Source organism: Microcaecilia unicolor, chromosome 4, assembly GCF_901765095.1.
Source record: "Microcaecilia unicolor chromosome 4, aMicUni1.1, whole genome shotgun sequence".
NCBI lineage: Eukaryota > Metazoa > Chordata > Amphibia > Gymnophiona > Siphonopidae > Microcaecilia > Microcaecilia unicolor.
In genome coordinates this window covers 246,855,330-246,872,943 of record NC_044034.1, presented here as the reverse complement: position 1 = coordinate 246,872,943, position 17,614 = coordinate 246,855,330, and the positions used below count along the sequence as shown (strand labels likewise).

Below are 17,614 nucleotides of genomic sequence, written 5' to 3'. Positions count from 1 at the left end.
CCAAGAAATAGTATAAGCTAGGTAGGAAACATAGACCAACATACTTTTTTTCAAAGTTTGATATCTTCTTGGGCAGCGCAGTTGGGGAAGGGAGTGTCATAAGAGGAGCTTTCATCTAGTTTTGCCACAATTGCTTGAGTTATCCTTAATGTGGGTTTGCATGATATCCACTTGAAAATCTTGCATAAGACTTACATTCAAAATACAAAGAGGAATCAAGAGTACACCAAACCAGAACAGAGCAAAAAAAGCACACAAGGACTTTCAAAACTTGGACAATCAGAAATTGTTTCAGTGATCCTATTAACCTCCATGTAACTTGCATAAAAAATAAATAGAGCTTAAATATTGTAGGATTAAATGCAAAGAAGGATCTGTCTGTGTTCCTGTAAACTGTGTAGTTTTCTTTTTAACTAGTTTGAGGATTTTTTTTTAGTGGAGTTTGATCTGTGCAAAGTTTAAAAATTATGATGTGATATGATTTTTATGTTTCCTATATGATAATCATGATTAGGAGTTTTGACAATATGATTTTTATGGTAACTATAGCATTAGAGTGCTGCCATTTTTTTTTTTTGCCAGGAATTTGTTTGACATTAATAGTTTTTTTTAATAAATACCTGGGCAGTTTATTTTTATTGTCTTATTATTTTTAGTCTACATCACAAGTTTTTCAGTCCTCATGTGGATTTTTAGTTTTCTGCCTTTTTTGTAGTTGGGACTTTTTTTTGGTAAGACAAGCTGTGCTGTTTGTAGTGATTCTTTTTAGTACTACCATATAAATATTTTCTTCTTAGCCTCACTATATACATTTCTTATTTTGTATTAATGAATGTTAATGTTTTGCTGTTTGATTTTAATATTCATTTTAAACTTGTTTGAATAGCACTGTCATGGAATTTAAGGGGATCACTGAGTATGGATTGCTTGTATATATGTTTTAATATTTATATATCATTATATATACATGTGATGGTTTTTAACATATCATTCTATTGTTCTTTCATTTATATGTATATTTATTTTATTTTATGTTATTTCTATAGACCCCTGATGCAGATGGACTTATGCCAAAACACGGCCCCTGTCGGGTTACTTTTGAATAACAATTTCTGATTTGTCCCAGTCTTGAAGGCCCTTGTTTGCTTTCTTTTGCTGTGATAAGGCTTACATTGCCAGATGTAAAGGGAAACAGATGGGTCTGTGGCAGGATGATGCATGTTTAAGATGTAAGGGTAATCCCTGCACACTGGTGCATTATTTTTAGAAGTACTCCACTGTGCAAAGTTTTTGGCAAGAAGCTTTCTCTCACTTGGAAGGGGTCATAGACATGTCACCTGAATGGTACTATAGGACACTCTTGTTGGGTATTGAAGTGGATCTAGTGGACCAGGGGGTGGCGGACTTTCATAGGCATTTTCTTTTATTAGCTTTTATCTTGACGAGGAAAGTTATACCACAACATGGGATAGGCGAGATGCTCCCTTCTGTACAACATTGGATTAATCTTATATTACAAATGGCAGAATGGAAACGCATGAGATTGGACTTCCACAAGTGGGAGAAGAACAAGAGATATTGTGCTGTCTGGCATAAGTTTAAAAATTTGGTTTTGGGAGCTTCTAAGGTCATGTGGCTAGAGGGGTAGAGGGTTGGGAGAGAAGGGAGGGGGAATACAGTTACATACGGGTTGGAGCACGTACAGCTACCTTGTACTTTGTTTATTCATTCACTGTACTAATTGAACTTGCTGTTTTCTTCTGTTTGTGTTCTGCTTAAAGTGTACAGTGTTTCTGCCCATTTAATAAAGACATTTTTTAAAAAGTTGGTATAATTTTGGATTCATCTTTCTTTTAAATTACAGATTTCTGTGATTTAAAAGTTGTTTTTTTTTTTTTTTTTCTAAATCAGGGTAGTGATGTGACGTAAGAACTTGTTCTCATCAGAGCGTTTTTGCTTGGTGATGCAAAATTGTTTTGTTAGTGCATTTAGATTACTGTAATGCCCTTTATTGTGGTCTTCCTCAATCTTCTTTAAGAGCATTGCAAGTAGCGCAAAACTCTTCTGCTCGGATGATAGGGGGTATTAATAAAATGGATCATGTTACTCCGCAGCTTTTTAAAATACACTGGTTTCTGGATGTTTGATGGGTTAGGTTTAAGATATTATTGTTGTAAATTTCTTTTCCTTAATTCCTGCCAGTTGAGTCTAGAGTCTACCCATGGAAGCCATGGCAGTCAAGGGTTCTTGGTCTGACAAATTCAGAAAGCTAACAATGAGTATGCTGTAGCCCAATCTGATAGTTCCATTTGTGTATGGACTTCTCATTCGTGGGTTATTGACAATGAACTGATAATCTTTACTGCACCTGGTTTGGCTTTGGGGGTGAATTGGAAACCAAAATATAAGACGTGCATTCAGTAATCTTAACTTTAGATAGCACCAACCCCATCTAAAAGGGAGTGAAGTCGGCTTTGAGCTGTTTTTCTTGGACTCCATCTGTAGTTAGAGGGACAAAACCTACCCACCTGGACGGCCTTGCAGGACTTGAGGAAAGAAAAGAAATGGGTATATTTAGATTTTCCCATTCTAATTATTAGTACATGATGCTGGATTCCATGTTAGGAGTTTTTACCTGTGAAAAGGATCTGAATATTGAGTGCTATTGTAGTAGTCCCATATCCAGAAAAAGAAAGCAGAACTAAAAAGGTATGTAGAAGGGAATAGAATAGGTTCCCCAATGAAGAATTGAACAGGTCAGGGCTCTTCATTTTAGATAAGAGGTAACTGAGAGGGGCTATAATAGAGGTTAATAAAATCATTAGTAGCATGGAACAAGTAAATATGTAATGATTGTGCCTTTTCAGGTACCACTAAGTCAAGGCAGATGCTCATAAAACTGATAGCATGAGAACATAAGAGTAGCCATACTGGGCCAGACCAATGGTCCATCTAGCCCAGGATCCTGTTTCCAACAGTGGCCAAGCCACGTCACAAGTACCTAACAGAAACCCAAATCGTGGCAACGTTCGATGCTACAAATCCCAGGTCAAGCAGTTGCTTCCCCATATCTGTCTCAATAGCAGACTGCGGACTTTTTCTCCAGGAAGTTGTCCAAACAGTTTTTAAACCCAGATATACTAACCGTGTTACCACATCCTCCAGCAAAGAGTTCCAGAGCTTAACTATTGAGTGAAAAAATATTTCCTGCTATTAATTTTAAATGTATTTCCATGTAACTTCCTCGAGTGGCCCCTAGTTTTTGTACTTTTGGAATGAGTAAAAAAATCAATTTACTTCTACTCGTTATTTACCATTCAGGATTTTGCAGACCTCAATCATATTTCCCCTCATCTGTCTCTTTTCCAAGCTGAAGAGCCCTAACCTCTTTAGCCTTTCCTCATATGAGAGGAGTTCCATCTCCTTTATCATTTTGGTTGCTCTTCTTTGAACCTTTTCTAATTCTGCTACATCTTTTCTGAGGTACGGCGACCAGAACTGAACGCAGTACTCAAGGTGCAGTCTCGCCATGGAGCAATAGAGGCATTATAGTATTTTTGGTTTTATTCACTATCCCTTTCCTAATAAGAAAGTGTGTTTTCACTTATTGTATAATTGTTATGGAATTTGTTTATTGAAGATGTTGGCAAGGCTATGAGCATAGCTGGTTTTAAATGAGTTTTGTCAAATTCCTTGGTGGAAAAGTACACAAACCATTTTTAGTTAGGTAGACTTGGGAAAAGCAACTGCTTTATTTGTAAGCCATAAGGAAAAGGGTCTGTTCTTTGGGATGGTACTGGGTGCTTGTGACTGGGATTGATTGCTGTAGAAGACAAGGCACCGAGCTAGATAGACTTAAATCTGACTTAATAAGACATACATTTTGTTCTTAAGTGAAATTTCTTTATGGGGGCTTACATTTGAAGAAAGAATTAACTATAACCCTTTAACAGAACACTACAGTAGGTCTATAAAACCTACCCTCTTCCCCTTTTTGAGAGTTGTTTGCACTTTTAATGTGGAAATCCTGAAGGTAGTGTCTCCTTGTATAGTTAAGTTGGTGAGGGCAGTTTTCAGAAATCTTTCCTAGGTGAGTAGGTAGTTAGTACAGCCTGACTAAAAAATTGCCTCTCTCAACTATGGCTAAAAAGTGATTCTGCTTTTTATGGCATACAGTTTCAACCCTATTAAAAGAAATGTTCCTGTGGGTATCTTAAGTTGAGGGAGGAAAATAAGTTGTACATGGGATTTTAAATGTACAGGTGCTATTTTACTTCCTGATGGCCAGCTGCTCAAATTGGTGCAAAATACACAGACCAGGGCTTCCCAAACCTGTAATGGAGACCCCTTTACTGGGAAGATTTTCAGGATATCCACAGTGATTATGCAGGAGAGAAATTTGCATGCACTGAGTCATCTGTATATATTGTGTATATATAGTGAATATCCTGTAAACTTGACAGCTGGTGGAGTCACTGGGACAGGTTTGAGAAGTTCTGTCACTGTTGCTTTGTATGCAGTGCTTTGTACCTAAATTATTTGTAGGGAAATGAGGTGAATTGATGTCTTTTGATAACTGGTGCAGTTATTGAGCTTGCCCTCTTAAAGCTTGGGATGAAACATTTCAACATATTACTGTCTGTGTGGCTGTTACTTTTGAAGAATAAGAACATAAGAGTAGCCATACTGGGTCAGACCAGTGGTCCATCTAGCCCAGCATCATGTTTTCCAAACAGTGGCCAAGCCAGGTCACAATTCCTGGCAGAAACCCAAATCATGGCAACACTCCATACTACAAATCCCAGGGCAAGCAGTTGCTTCACATGTCTGTCTCAATAGCAACTACGGACTTTTCCTCCAGGAATTTGTCCAAACCTTTTTTAAAACCCAGATACACTAACCGCTGTTACCACATCCTCCGGCAAAGACTTCCAGAGCTTTAACGATTCGTTGAGTGAAAAAATACTTAGTCTTATTTGTTTTAAAAGTATTTCCAGTGTCCCCCTAGTCTTTGTACTTTTGGAACGAGTAAAAAATAGATTTACTTCTTCTCGTTCTACACTACTCAGGATTTTGTAGAACTCAATCATGTCTCCCCACAGCCATCTTTTCCAAGCTGAAGAGCCCTAACCTCTTCAGCCTTTCCTCATATGAGAGGAATTCCATCCCCTTTATCATTTTGGTCACTTTTCTTTGAACCTTTTCTAATTCCACTGTATCTTGTTTTGAGATATGGCAACCAGAACTGAACACAATACTCAAGGTGTGGACGCACCATGGAGCAACACAAAGGCATTATAGTATTTTTGGTCTTATTCACAATCCCTTTCCTAATGATTCTTAGCATCGTGTTTGCTTTTTTGGCCGCCGTCACACACTGAGCAGAAGATTTCAGCGTATTAATCTACAACGACACCTAGATCTTTTTCTTGAGTACTGAACCGTAAGGTGGCCACATGCTCTATTGTTTTTCAGTACGTGTAGCTCACTAACTCCTCTAAGATATAGAGAGGGGGTTAAAAGCAATAAATCATTTTTAAAGGGGTTTCCTTGTATTATTTTGCATTGAGGTTTGATAGTCTAGTGAAGGGGTATACCAGTGAGAAGCATGCCAGGTTTGGACCACTAATGTGAAGATATATTTAATTCAGATTCTAAAGAGCTGTTTTCCTAAAGGGCAGGGCGTTTATGGTATTAAATCTTTTAGTCAGGCTTTGGCATGTTCTGTGGAGCCTGACATGATTGCCAAGTTTGGTATTTAATAATAGTGATAATAATAGCCACATCACAGGATATACATGTTTGCATTTGTTTTTCAACGTGATACTTATTATTTTGATTGCAGTCTAATTCATTTATGCATGTGCGTAGCTTTTCATTTGCTAGACTTGCTAAATAAATTTTGTGGAAGTTTTTTTTTTTTTTTTTCCTTTTTCATACACCTAAAAGGTGTCTTCGAGCTCTTGGAATCTCAATCACAGGTTTGATCTGTTTTTTCTGTTCAGGATCTTGCAAGCTTGAAAATGTTAAGTCTAGAACTCATTACATTTTCTACATGAAGCCCCATCAAGGTTGTTAGAATGTCTATGTACAGTGGCTTGTAGAAGTCATCACATCCTTGTATATTTTCAAATTCTGCTGTCTGATAAAATACAGTTCAGCATAACATTAAAGTAGGAATTTTTCACTGATCTACATCAGCACTCACCAGTCTTTCTGCAGCCACTGTCCCAATTTGTGCACCTGCAGGAGAATAACATTGTTCCCTGAGTACATTTTTGGTTGTGACTGCTTGATGCATTGGTTTTTAGAAGCACCATGAGTTTCTGTGTAATTGAGAATTTCCAACAGATTGTTAACCCTGATGTAGCTTACCTTGAGCTTCTTATTTATATCTTGCTATTTTTTTGTTAGTTTCCTCTTTTTTGGTTCTTTGGCACCAGCCTCATTCCTTTTTTTTGGTTCATATGGTGCATACACATATACATAACAAAACAATCTGGTCTTTGGGGAATGGGATTTGTCTGGATTTATGGGAAAAGAATGGGATTTGATACACCACTGTTGTGATTTACAATCCAAAACAGTTTGCTTATTACATATTGTATAATGTATATTTCATTTAGTTGTTTGCTATGTAAGCCACATTGAACCTGAGTCACTCTCAGGTTAATTTGGGGTAAAAATGTCTTAAATAAATAAATTGATACTTATTTTGTACCTGAGCAGTGGGGGTTAAGTAACTTGCCCAGAGTCACAGTGAACTGCAGTGGGAATTGAACCCAGTTCCCCTAGTTTTTAGGCCACTGCACTAACTACTTGTCTACTCCTCGGCTCCAACTCTGAATACATAACTCTGGACCTCTGATTTTCAAACTTTGATGTGTATTTAGATGCTTTAGATTTTGTGTACAAGTGAGTAAGACAATCAGTACACTGCTTGTTTTGAAAACAGGTGAGGAATATGATTATGCCTTATGTCAACAAATATCCATTCAACAAGCAGGCATACAAATGAGTAATGTTATTGAGTTGTTGTGGGATAGAACAGCTTTCTTGGAACTCAGAACTACCCTATTTATATACAGTTATCTCCCTTCTTAATCTCTGGGTGGTTTACAGTAAGACATCAACAATATCTAATACATTAGATTTCCTGAAAGCATCAATGCATCACAGTTATGCTATAACATCAAAATCAAGTGACCATCATTAACAACCCAGTCACAAGCCCCAAACTAAAATAAGCTATAATCAATAAACTCATCTACCTCCATGTTATATCTTCCTGGTTCACTGTGATGTAAGTTTCTCTAAATCACCCTCAAAGAGTGTTTCTAGTGTACGTATCTCCTTGGTAAAGACAAAAGGAAAAAAATTGATTTCTTATCTCAGTGTATTGAAAAGTATTGGGAGTCAGGTAAAGAGGGTCTTGAGACAGCTACAGTGGTGGAAATAAGTATTTGATCCCTTGCTGATTTTGTAAGTTTGCCCACTGACAAACTCATGAGCAGCCCATAATTGAAGGGTAGGTTATTGGTAACAGTGAGAGATAGCACATCACAAATTAAATCCGGAAAATCACATTGTGGAAAGTATATGAATTTATTTGCATTCTGCAGAGGGAAATAAGTATTTGATCCCCCACCAACCAGTAAGAGATCTGGCCCCTACAGACCAGGTAGATGCTCCAAATCAACTCGTTACCTGCATGACAGACAGCTGTCGGCAATGGTCACCTGTATGAAAGACACCTGTCCACAGACTCAGTGAATCAGTCAGACTCTAACCTCTACAAAATGGCCAAGAGCAAGGAGCTGTCTAAGGATGTCAGGGACAAGATCATACACCTGCACAAGGCTGGAATGGGCTACAAAACCATCAGTAAGACGCTGGGCGAGAAGGAGACAACTGTTGGTGCCATAGTAAGAAAATGGAAGAAGTACAAAATGACTGTCAATCGACAAAGATCTGGGGCTCCACGCAAAATCTCACCTCGTGGGGTATCCTTGATCATGAGGAAGGTTAGAAATCAGCCTACTACAAGGGGGGAACTTGTCAATGATCTCAAGGCAGCTGGGACCACTGTCACCACAAAAACCATTGGTAACACATTACGACATAACGGATTGCAATCCTGCAGTGCCCGCAAGGTCCCCCTGCTCCGGAAGGCACATGTGACGGCCCGTCTGAAGTTTGCCAGTGAACACCTGGATGATGCCGAGAGTGATTGGGAGAAGGTGCTGTGGTCAGATGAGACAAAAATTGAGCTCTTTGGCATGAACTCAACTCGCCGTGTTTGGAGGAAGAGAAATGCTGCCTATGACCCAAAGAACACCGTCCCCACTGTCAAGCATGGAGGTGGAAATGTTATGTTTTGGGGGTGTTTCTCTGCTAAGGGCACAGGACTACTTCACTGCATCAATGGGAGAATGGATGGGGCCATGTACCGTACAATTCTGAGTGACAACCTCCTTCCCTCCGCCAGGGCCTTAAAAATGGGTCGTGGCTGGGTCTTCCAGCACGACAATGACCCAAAACATACAGCCAAGGCAACAAAGGAGTGGCTCAGGAAGAAGCATATTAGGGTCATGGAGTGGCCTAGCCAGTCACCAGACCTTAATCCCATTGAAAACTTATGGAGGGAGCTGAAGCTGCGAGTTGCCAAGCGACAGCCCAGAACTCTTAATGATTTAGAGATGATCTGCAAAGAGGAGTGGACCAAAATTCCTCCTGACATGTGTGCAAACCTCATCATCAACTACAGAAGATGTCTGACCGCTGTGCTTGCCAACAAGGGTTTTGCCACCAAGTATTAGGTCTTGTTTGCCAGAGGGATTAAATACTTATTTCCCTCTGCAGAATGCAAATAAATTCATATACTTTCCACAATGTGATTTTCCGGATTTAATTTGTGATGTGCTATCTCTCACTGTTACCAATAACCTACCCTTCAATTATGGGCTGCTCATGTCTTTGTCAGTGGGCAAACTTACAAAATCAGCAAGGGATCAAATACTTATTTCCACCACTGTATACAAAGAGATTCTGGAATATAAAAATGCAAGGTCCAGACAAGAAGATGAATCCGTACAGTAATGCTTGGTAAAAGTGTGGTGGAGGACCAAGTAGCTGCTCAATGAAAGTCTAGTACTGATGCAGAAAAGTGATTGGCTGTAGGAGTGGTTTGTAAAATGGTTGTAAAGCACCATCTTGGTGCAGAGGATGGTAGCCTTTGTTCTACTCTGAAGCGTAAAGAGCTAGAAGCTACTGCTGTGCATTAATACCACACAAGAAGGCTTGTAGCAATTTTTTGCACAAAGCTTTGACACCATTTGTCATAGTGCATCCTTGGCTCAAGAAGGCACATTCATTTCCTGCAAAGACATTTCCAGCACAGATCTGGCATAGATATTCTTATCTTCTCTGATTCAGGTACAAGAGTCTATATTATCACCACCTGCTTGGTGCAATAACACTACATAGGGTAGTTCAGATGTTCAGTTTTTGAGCACAAAGCCCCTTACGTGACCCTAGTTTTGGTGACTGGCAGATCTTCCTGTCAGTTTCCTTGCTCTTAGAGCAGGCATTGACAGATTTCTTTGGATTTGGGATCCAGCTCAAAAACATGAGAGGCAGTGGCTGAGACCTTTCCGTGTCCGTGGGAGAAGAAAGCTTAGTAAATTGGGCCTTTAACGCACCCCTACCCCAGGGCCGGTCTTAGGCAGAGGTGACCAAGGCGGCCGCATAGGGCCCCGCGCGGCGGGCCTCAACTCTGCCTCTTCCTCCGACTCCCGCTCGCTCGGACCGCATCGTCATCATGATCCCGCTCGCTCCGGACCGCATCATGATCGCTCCACTCCCGCCACCAGTGCCCCCCCTCCCCCCGCTGAGCCCGCCGTCAGCTCCCGGCGCCTCCTAGTCCCAGGACAATGACAGTTGCAGCGACGGCCCGGCCCCGACAGACAGTTGCAGGCACAACGGCTCACCCCAGCTTTTCCCTTCCGCCTTCCCGCTCAATGTCCCGCCTCCTTCTGATCAGGTATTTCCTGTTTCCGTGAGGGCGGGCGGGAGTCATTGAGCGGGAAGGGAAAAGGAGCTGGAGCGTGGTCGGAGGTGAGCCATCGATGTGCCACTGCCAGTGCCATTCAAAAGCAAGGTATGAATGATGATAGCTTTTCTTATAAAGGAACCAAAGTGCTCTTGTTGATTTGCGAATGGAACTCAACCATTAAAGTGATGTGGTGGTTCATTTGTGCAGGTGAGCCATCGCTGGTGCAAGTGCTGTGCAACTTAAAATAAAGTCAAGTGGAGGAGCTGGAGCAAGTTTGTGCCCAGGGCCGGTCTTAGATGCAACAGGCTATCATTCTTCCTAAAACCGGTCTGGTAGGGGTGTAAAACAAAGGTCTTGTCCAAGAAGTCACAAAGTTGGTAGTGAACAATTTTGGCAATGAATGGAAGGTTTGAGATGGGCCAGAAGTTTGCAGGGTCAGAGGAGTCAAGGGTAGGTTTCAAGACTAGAGCATGCTTCCAGGCACTTGGAACACTGCTGTTGGATAAAGAGATTTGAAGAATGGGTAAAAATAAGGGGAACACATGAGGTGCTAGATGCTTGAATAAGTGAGTGTGCCAGGGATCAAGAAGAGAGTCAAAGGGGTTCATGTCCTGGAGTAGAGTTTTGAGGGAGAAGAGGACGATAGCACTGAAAGAGCACCAGGAAGACTGAAGTTGGGCAGCACTCTCTGGAGGGGGAGAGAGGGGGTATGAATGAAGGAGTTGAGTGGGGGGATGAGAAAGGGGAGAAGAGCTAATTAAGGAGGACTGAAGTGTATTCACCTTATTCTGCTAAAAAGTGGCAAGAGTACCAACAGGTAGCATAGAGGGGTCAAAAGTAGGGGGCTCTGAGGTCAGGGGGGCTAGGGACCTAATGATATTAATATACAGTTATATAGCTCGCTGCTTTCAGTTTAATAATCCAAAATATGGGCAAACCAACTTAGAAGTGAGAGAAAAAGTGCATAAAAGAGGTTTGTGGAGGAAACACTAATATTCCCAGTCGAGGATCAATAGCACTAGACTATTGCAACCTGCTGTTCACAGCTCTCCTACTGAACCATATCTCTCTACTTCCATCTATTCAAAATTCAGTTGTGCAACTTATCTTCCACTAGTCTCCCTATATTAGCATAATTCTCCTTCTCAAGTCACTTCAGTGGCTTGTTCACATTTCTGGATACACTTCAAACTTTTCTTACTCACCTATAACATCTTTAAGTCTGTGACTCATTACCTCTCCTCTCTTCTCTCTCCCTATATCCCTCTTTGGGACAGGGCTGGTGTTAGACATTCTGGGACCCAGGGCACCTACCTTGCTAATTCAGGCAAATTTGGGGTCCCTTGTGGCATGAGGATTTCTTCAGTTTTTTTGTACAAGTTTAGCTTCATTTGTCTTTATTTTAAGTTTCAGAAATAAAAAATTTTCTAAAAATGGAGTAATCGTTTCAGTGGAGTGGAGCTAGAGTGGGGGAGGAGGTGGGGTGGGGCTAGGATGGGGCCCCACCAAATTGGTCTGCATAGGGCTCCGCACTTGCTAAGACCGGCCCTGCCTCCCCCCCCCCCCACCCACCCAGGCCCACCAGCAGAAATATACAGCATACAACCAGCTTTACCCCCCAGTCACCAAGGATTTCTCTCTCTCTCTCCCCTTTCATAGGTCTTTCGTTCTTCCCCCCCCCCCCCCTTCACAGGTCTTTCTTTCTCTGTCTCCCCTTTCACCTAGTCTTTTTTTTTTTTTTTTTTAGTCCATCCCACCTCTATCCTGCCACTCTACAGCCACTAGCTCTCACCACCCATCAAGCCAGTCAGCCTTCCATAAGTACCATGTTTCCCCGAAAATAGGACCTACCCCGAAAATAAGACCTACCGGGGTTTTCCTGCAAATTTAAAATATAAGACATCTCCCCAAAAGTAAGACCTACCAAACTTTTTTTTTAAGCAGGGCTGCCGAGAGCCACCCGAGGTCGCGCCCCCCCCACCCGAGGTCGCCGCCCCCCCCCCCCCTTCGTCGCTCCCGGAACTAACCTGAAGCTCCTTTCACCATCGCAAGTTCGGATTTGGAGCAGCAGGCCAGACCTCTCCTTCCTTCTGTGCCCCGCCCTCGCCTGACGTTATGTTACGTCAGGCGAGGGCGGGACACGGAAGGAAGGAGAGGTCTGCCATGCTGCTGCTCCGAATCCGAACTTGTGAAGGTGAAAGGAGCTTCAGGTTAGTTCCGGGAGCGAAGGGGGGGGGGGGGCAGGTGACCTCGGGGGGGGGGGGGGGTGGCGACCGATGTTTCCCAGAAAATAAGACCTAGCGCGTTTTGGGGAGTAAAAATAAATATAAGACAGTGTCTTATTTTTGGGGAAACACGGTACATAAGTATTGCCATACTGGGAAAGACCAAAGGTCCATCAAGCCCAGCATCCTGTCTCCAACAATGGCCAATCCAGGTCACAAATACCTGGCAATATCCCAAATAAATACAAAACATTCTATACTGCTTATCCCAGAAATAGTGGGTTTTCCCCAAGTCCATTTAATAATGGTCTATGGACTTTTTCTTTAGGAAGCCGTCTAAACCTTTTTTAAACTCTGCTAAGCTAACCACCTTTACCACATTCTCTGGCAACAAATTCCAGAGTTTAATTACACGCTGAGTGAAAAAACATTTTCTCCGATTCGTTTTAAATTTACTACATTGTAGCTTCATTGCATGCGCCCTAGTCCTAGGAGTTTTGAAAAGTGTAAACAGACGCTTTACATCTACCCCTTCAACTCCACTCATTATTTTATAGACCTCTATCATATCTCCCCTCAGCCGCCTTTTCTCCAAGCTGAAGAGCCCTAGCCGCTTTAGACTTTCCTCATAGGGAAGTCATCTCATCCTCTTTATCATTTTCGTCGCCCTTCTCTGTACCTTTTCTAATTCCACTGTATCTTTTTTGAGATGCGGCGACCAGAATTGAACACATTCTCTGAGGACAAGCAGGCTGCTTGTTCTCACTGATGGGTGACGTCCACGGCAGCCCCTCCAATCGGAACACTTTCTAGCAAAGTCCTTTGCTAGTCCTCGCGCGCCGATGCACACCGCGCATGCGCGGCCGTCTTCCCGCCCGAACTGGCTCGTGCCGGCCAGTCTTCTTTTGTCCGCGCTCGGTACGGTCGTGTTTCGCCGTTCGCGCCCCAAAGTTGACCTCGCGCGTCGTTTATCGACTTCGTTCTAAAAAAAAAAAAAAAGGTGTCGGAAGGAGACCTTTATGGTTTTCTCCCCTCCCGTACTCCTGGTTTTGCCCCAGTAAGTTTTCTTTCGTCGTCGGGGTAGGCCCTATTTAGGCCTCGGTCGAAGTTTTTCTTCCCCCTATTTTTGCGGTGCCATTTTCGCCATTTCGAGTTTTGATCTCGCCGGCGCGATTTTTCCGCCCATGACATCGAAGTCTTCCAGCGGCTTCAAGAAGTGCACCCAGTGCGCCCGGGTAATCTCGCTCACTGACAGGCACACGTCGTGTCTTCAGTGTCTGGGGGCTGGGCACCGCCCTCAGGCCTGTAGTCTGTGTTCTCTTTTGCAAAAGCGGACTCAGGTAGCGAGATTAGCCCAGTGGAACGTTTTGTTCTCGGGCTCTTCGTCGGCATCGGCACCGGGAGTATCGACTGCTTCGATGTCGTCGTCGCCCGGACCTTCATCCTCGCCCCTGAGTGCATCGAGGCATCGGCCCTCTGCATCGGGGCGACATCGGAGGGCTGCGTCGGCGTCGGTGGTATCGAGACCTCATCGTCTGCTGATGTCGTCGGACGGTGGTGCTTCGTCTGGAGTGCAGGTGAGGGCTGTCCATTCCCCTGCTGGTGGCGGTGAGCCTTCGGGTGGGTCTCCCCCTACCCTGAGGGCTCCTGCGGTACAGCCCCCCCGAGACCGACCTTCTTCGGCCTCGGCCCCGAGGAAGAGACGGCTGGATTCTACGTCCTCCTCGTCGGTGCCGGGAAGCTCCGGTGACGTGCTTCGTTCCAAAAAATCGAAGAAGCATCGTCACCGGTCCCCTTCCCGTGTCGGCACCGAGAGCTCTGGGTCGCCGAGGGAGTTGGCACCCAGTAAGCATCGGCACCGAGAGGACCGCTCGCCCTCTGTTCAAGAGGTGTCGATGCGCTCCCCTTTGGACAGCCTGGAACAGCCTCCACGCCCGGAACAGGTTCTGACATCGACTCCTGCATCGGCTTCCATGTCTTTTTTCCACAGCCGCTGTGCACGAGAGCCTCCGGGCCGTTCTCCCAGAGATCCTGGAGAGCTGTTGCGCCCTACCCCTCCGGTACCGCGGGGGTGCTTGCGCCACTGGTACCGTCGAGCGAGGCGTCCGGCTGGCCCCATTGTCCGGGGTGAGGTCTCCGACATCGGTGCCGCTGTGCGGTACCGAGGTGCGGTAGCCTCCCAGGAAGGCTCCCCGACTACGTCGGCGGAGGGAGCTTCGCCGGTGCGGGCGAGGGAGTCTACCTCTCGACGCTCCCACCGTGGCCGTGATTCAACGGAGTCGAGCCGGTCACGGTTGCAGACACAGGTCCGTGAAGCTTGTGTCTGACACCGATGGTGAGGCCTCGTGGGAAGAGAAAGAGGACATCAGATATTTCTCTAGACGAGGAGTCTGAGGGTCTTCCTTCTGATCCCACTCCCTCTCCTGAAAGGCAGCTCTCTCCTCCTGAGAGCCTGTCTTTCGCTTCCTTTGTCTGGGAGATGTCTACGGCCATCCCCTTCCCGGTGGTTGTGGAGGACGAGCCCAGGGCTGAAATGTTTGAGCTCCTGGACTATCCTTCTCCACCTAAGGAAGCGTCCACAGTACCCATGCATCATGTCCTCAAAAAGACATTACTGGCGAACTGGACCAAGCCTCTAAGTAATCCCCACATTCCCAAGAAGATCGAGTCCCAGTACCGGATCCATGGGGACCCAGAGCTGATGCGCACTCAGTTGCCTCATGACTCTGGAGTTGTGGATTTGGCCCTAAAGAAGGCCAAGAGTTCTAGGGAGCATGCTTCGGCGCCCCCGGGCAAGGACTCTAGAACCTTGGACTCCTTTGGGAGGAAGGCCTACCATTCTTCTATGCTCGTGGCCAAGATTCAGTCCTACCAGCTCTACACGAGCGGAACAATGTGCGTAAGTTGGCGGGCTTGGTGGACAAGCTCCCCCCTGAGCAAGCCAAGCCATTTCAGGAGGTGGTCAGGCAGCTGAAGGCGTGCAGAAAATTCCTGGCCAGAGGGGTGTATGACACCTTTGATGTTGCGTCCAGGGCCGCTGCTCAAGGTGTGGTGATGCGCAGACTCTCATGGCTGCGTGCCTCCGACCTGGAGAATAGAATCCAGCAGCGGATTGCGGACTCGCCTTGCTGTGCGGATAATATTTTTGGAGAGAAAGTCGAGCAGGTGGTAGAGCAGCTCCACCAGCGGGACACCGCATTCAACAAGTTCTCCCGCCGGCAGCCTTCAGCCTCTACCTCTACAGGTAGAAGATTTTTTTGGGGAAGGAAGACTGTTCCCTACTCTTCTGGCAAGCGTAGATACAATCCTCCTTCTCGACAGCCTGCGGCCCAGGCTAAGCCCCAGCGCGCTCGCTCTCGTCAGCAGCGTGCGACTCAGCAAGGCCCCTCGGCTCCCCAGCAAAAGCAAGGGACGAGCTTTTGACTGGCTCCAGCAGAGCATAGCCGACATCCAAGTGTCAGTGCCAGGCGACCTGCCAGTCGGAGGGAGGTTGAAAGCTTTTCACCAAAGGTGGTCTCTCATAACCTCCGATCAGTGGGTTCTCCAAATAGTCCGGCAAGGATACACCCTCAATTTGGCCTCCAAACCTCCAAATTGTCCACCGGGAGCTCAGTCTTACAGCTTCCAGCACAAGCAGGTACTTGCAGAGGAACTCTCCCCCCTTCTCAGCGCCAATGCGGTCGAGCCCGTGCATCCGGGCAAGAAGGGCTGGGATTCTTTTCCAGGTACTTCCTTGTGGAAAAGAAAACAGGGGGATGTGTTCCCATCCTAGACCTAAGGGCCCTGAACAAATATCTGGTCAAAGAAAAGTTCAGGATGCTTTCCCTGGGCACCCTTCTCCCCATGATTCAGGAAAACGATTGGCTATGCTCTCTGGACTTGAAGGACGCCTACACACACATCCCGATACTGCCAGCTCACAGACAGTATCTGCGATTTCAGCTGGGCACACGTCACTTCCAGTACTGTGTGCTACCCTTTGGGCTCGCCTCTGCGTCCAGAGTGTTCACGAAGTGCTTGGCTGTAGTAGCAGCGGCGCTTCGCAGGCTGGGAGTGCATGTGTTCCCGTATCTCGACGATTGGCTGGTGAAGAACACATCCGAGGCAGGAGCCCTGCAGTCCATGCAGATGACTATTCGCCTCCTGGAGCTACTGGGGTTTGTGATAAATTATCCAAAGTCCCATCTTCTCCCAGTGCAGAAACTCGAATGCATAGGAGCTCTGCTGGATTCTCGGACGGCTCGCGCCTATCTCCCAGAGACGAGAGCCAACAACTTGTTGTCCCTTGTCTCGCGGGTGCGAGCGTCCCAGCAGATCACAGCTCGGCAGATGTTGAGATTGCTGGGCCACATGGCCTCCACAGTTCATGTGACTCCCATGGCCCGCCTTCACATGAGATCTGCTCAATGGACCCTAGCTTCCCAGTGGTTTCAGGCTGCTGGGGATCTAGAAGATGTGATCCATCTGTCCACGAGTTTTCTCAAATCCCTGTATTGGTGGACGATTTGGTCCAGTTTGACTCTGGGACGTCCTTTCCAAATTCCTCAGCCACAAAAAGTGCTGACCACGGATGCGTCTCTCCTGGGGTGGGGTGCTCATGTCGATGGGCTTCACACCCAAGGAAGCTGGTCCCTCCAGGAACGCGATCTGCAGATCAATCTTCTGGAGTTACGAGCGGTCTGGAACGCTCTGAAGGCTTTCAGAGATCGGCTGTCCCAACAAATTATCCAAAATTCAGACAGACAACCAGGTTGCCATGTATTACATCAACAAGCAGGGGGGCACCGGATCTCGCCCCCTGTGTCAGGAAGCCGTCAGCATGTGGCTCTGGGCTCGCCGTCACGGCATGGTGCTCCAAGCCACATATCTGGCAGGCGTAAACAACAGTCTGGCCGACAGGTTGAGCAGGATTATGCAACCTCACGAGTGGTCGCTCAATTCCCGTGTAGTGCGACAGATCTTCCAGGTGTGGGGCACCCCCTTGGTAGATCTCTTCGCATCTCGAGCCAACCACAAAGTCCCTCAGTTCTGTTTCCAGGCTTCAGGCCCACGGCAGACTGACATCGGATGCCTTCCTCCTGGACTGGGGGAGGGTCTGCTGTATGCTTATCCTCCATACCTCTGGTGGGGAAGACTTTGTTGAAACTCAAGCAAGACCGAGGCACCATGATTCTGATTGCTCCTTTTTGGCCGCGTCTTTGTTATCTTGTTGGTACGCTTATACATACCAGCTAGGAAATGGGCTCTATCCACAGACCCCGGACATCTGCCATATCATTGCCCCCCCCCCCCCCCCCCCCCCCCCGGTACCAAATTTTTCAATAAATATTTCTAC

At 45.7% G+C, this 17,614-nt stretch overlaps 1 protein-coding gene across 1 annotated transcript in view; it reads left to right on the top strand.

The window, feature by feature from the left end:
- Window positions 1-17,614, top strand: part of TMEM131 (transmembrane protein 131) — a 489,982-nt gene that overhangs the window by 125,483 nt on the left and 346,885 nt on the right. The gene's annotated exons all lie outside the window — the stretch shown is intronic.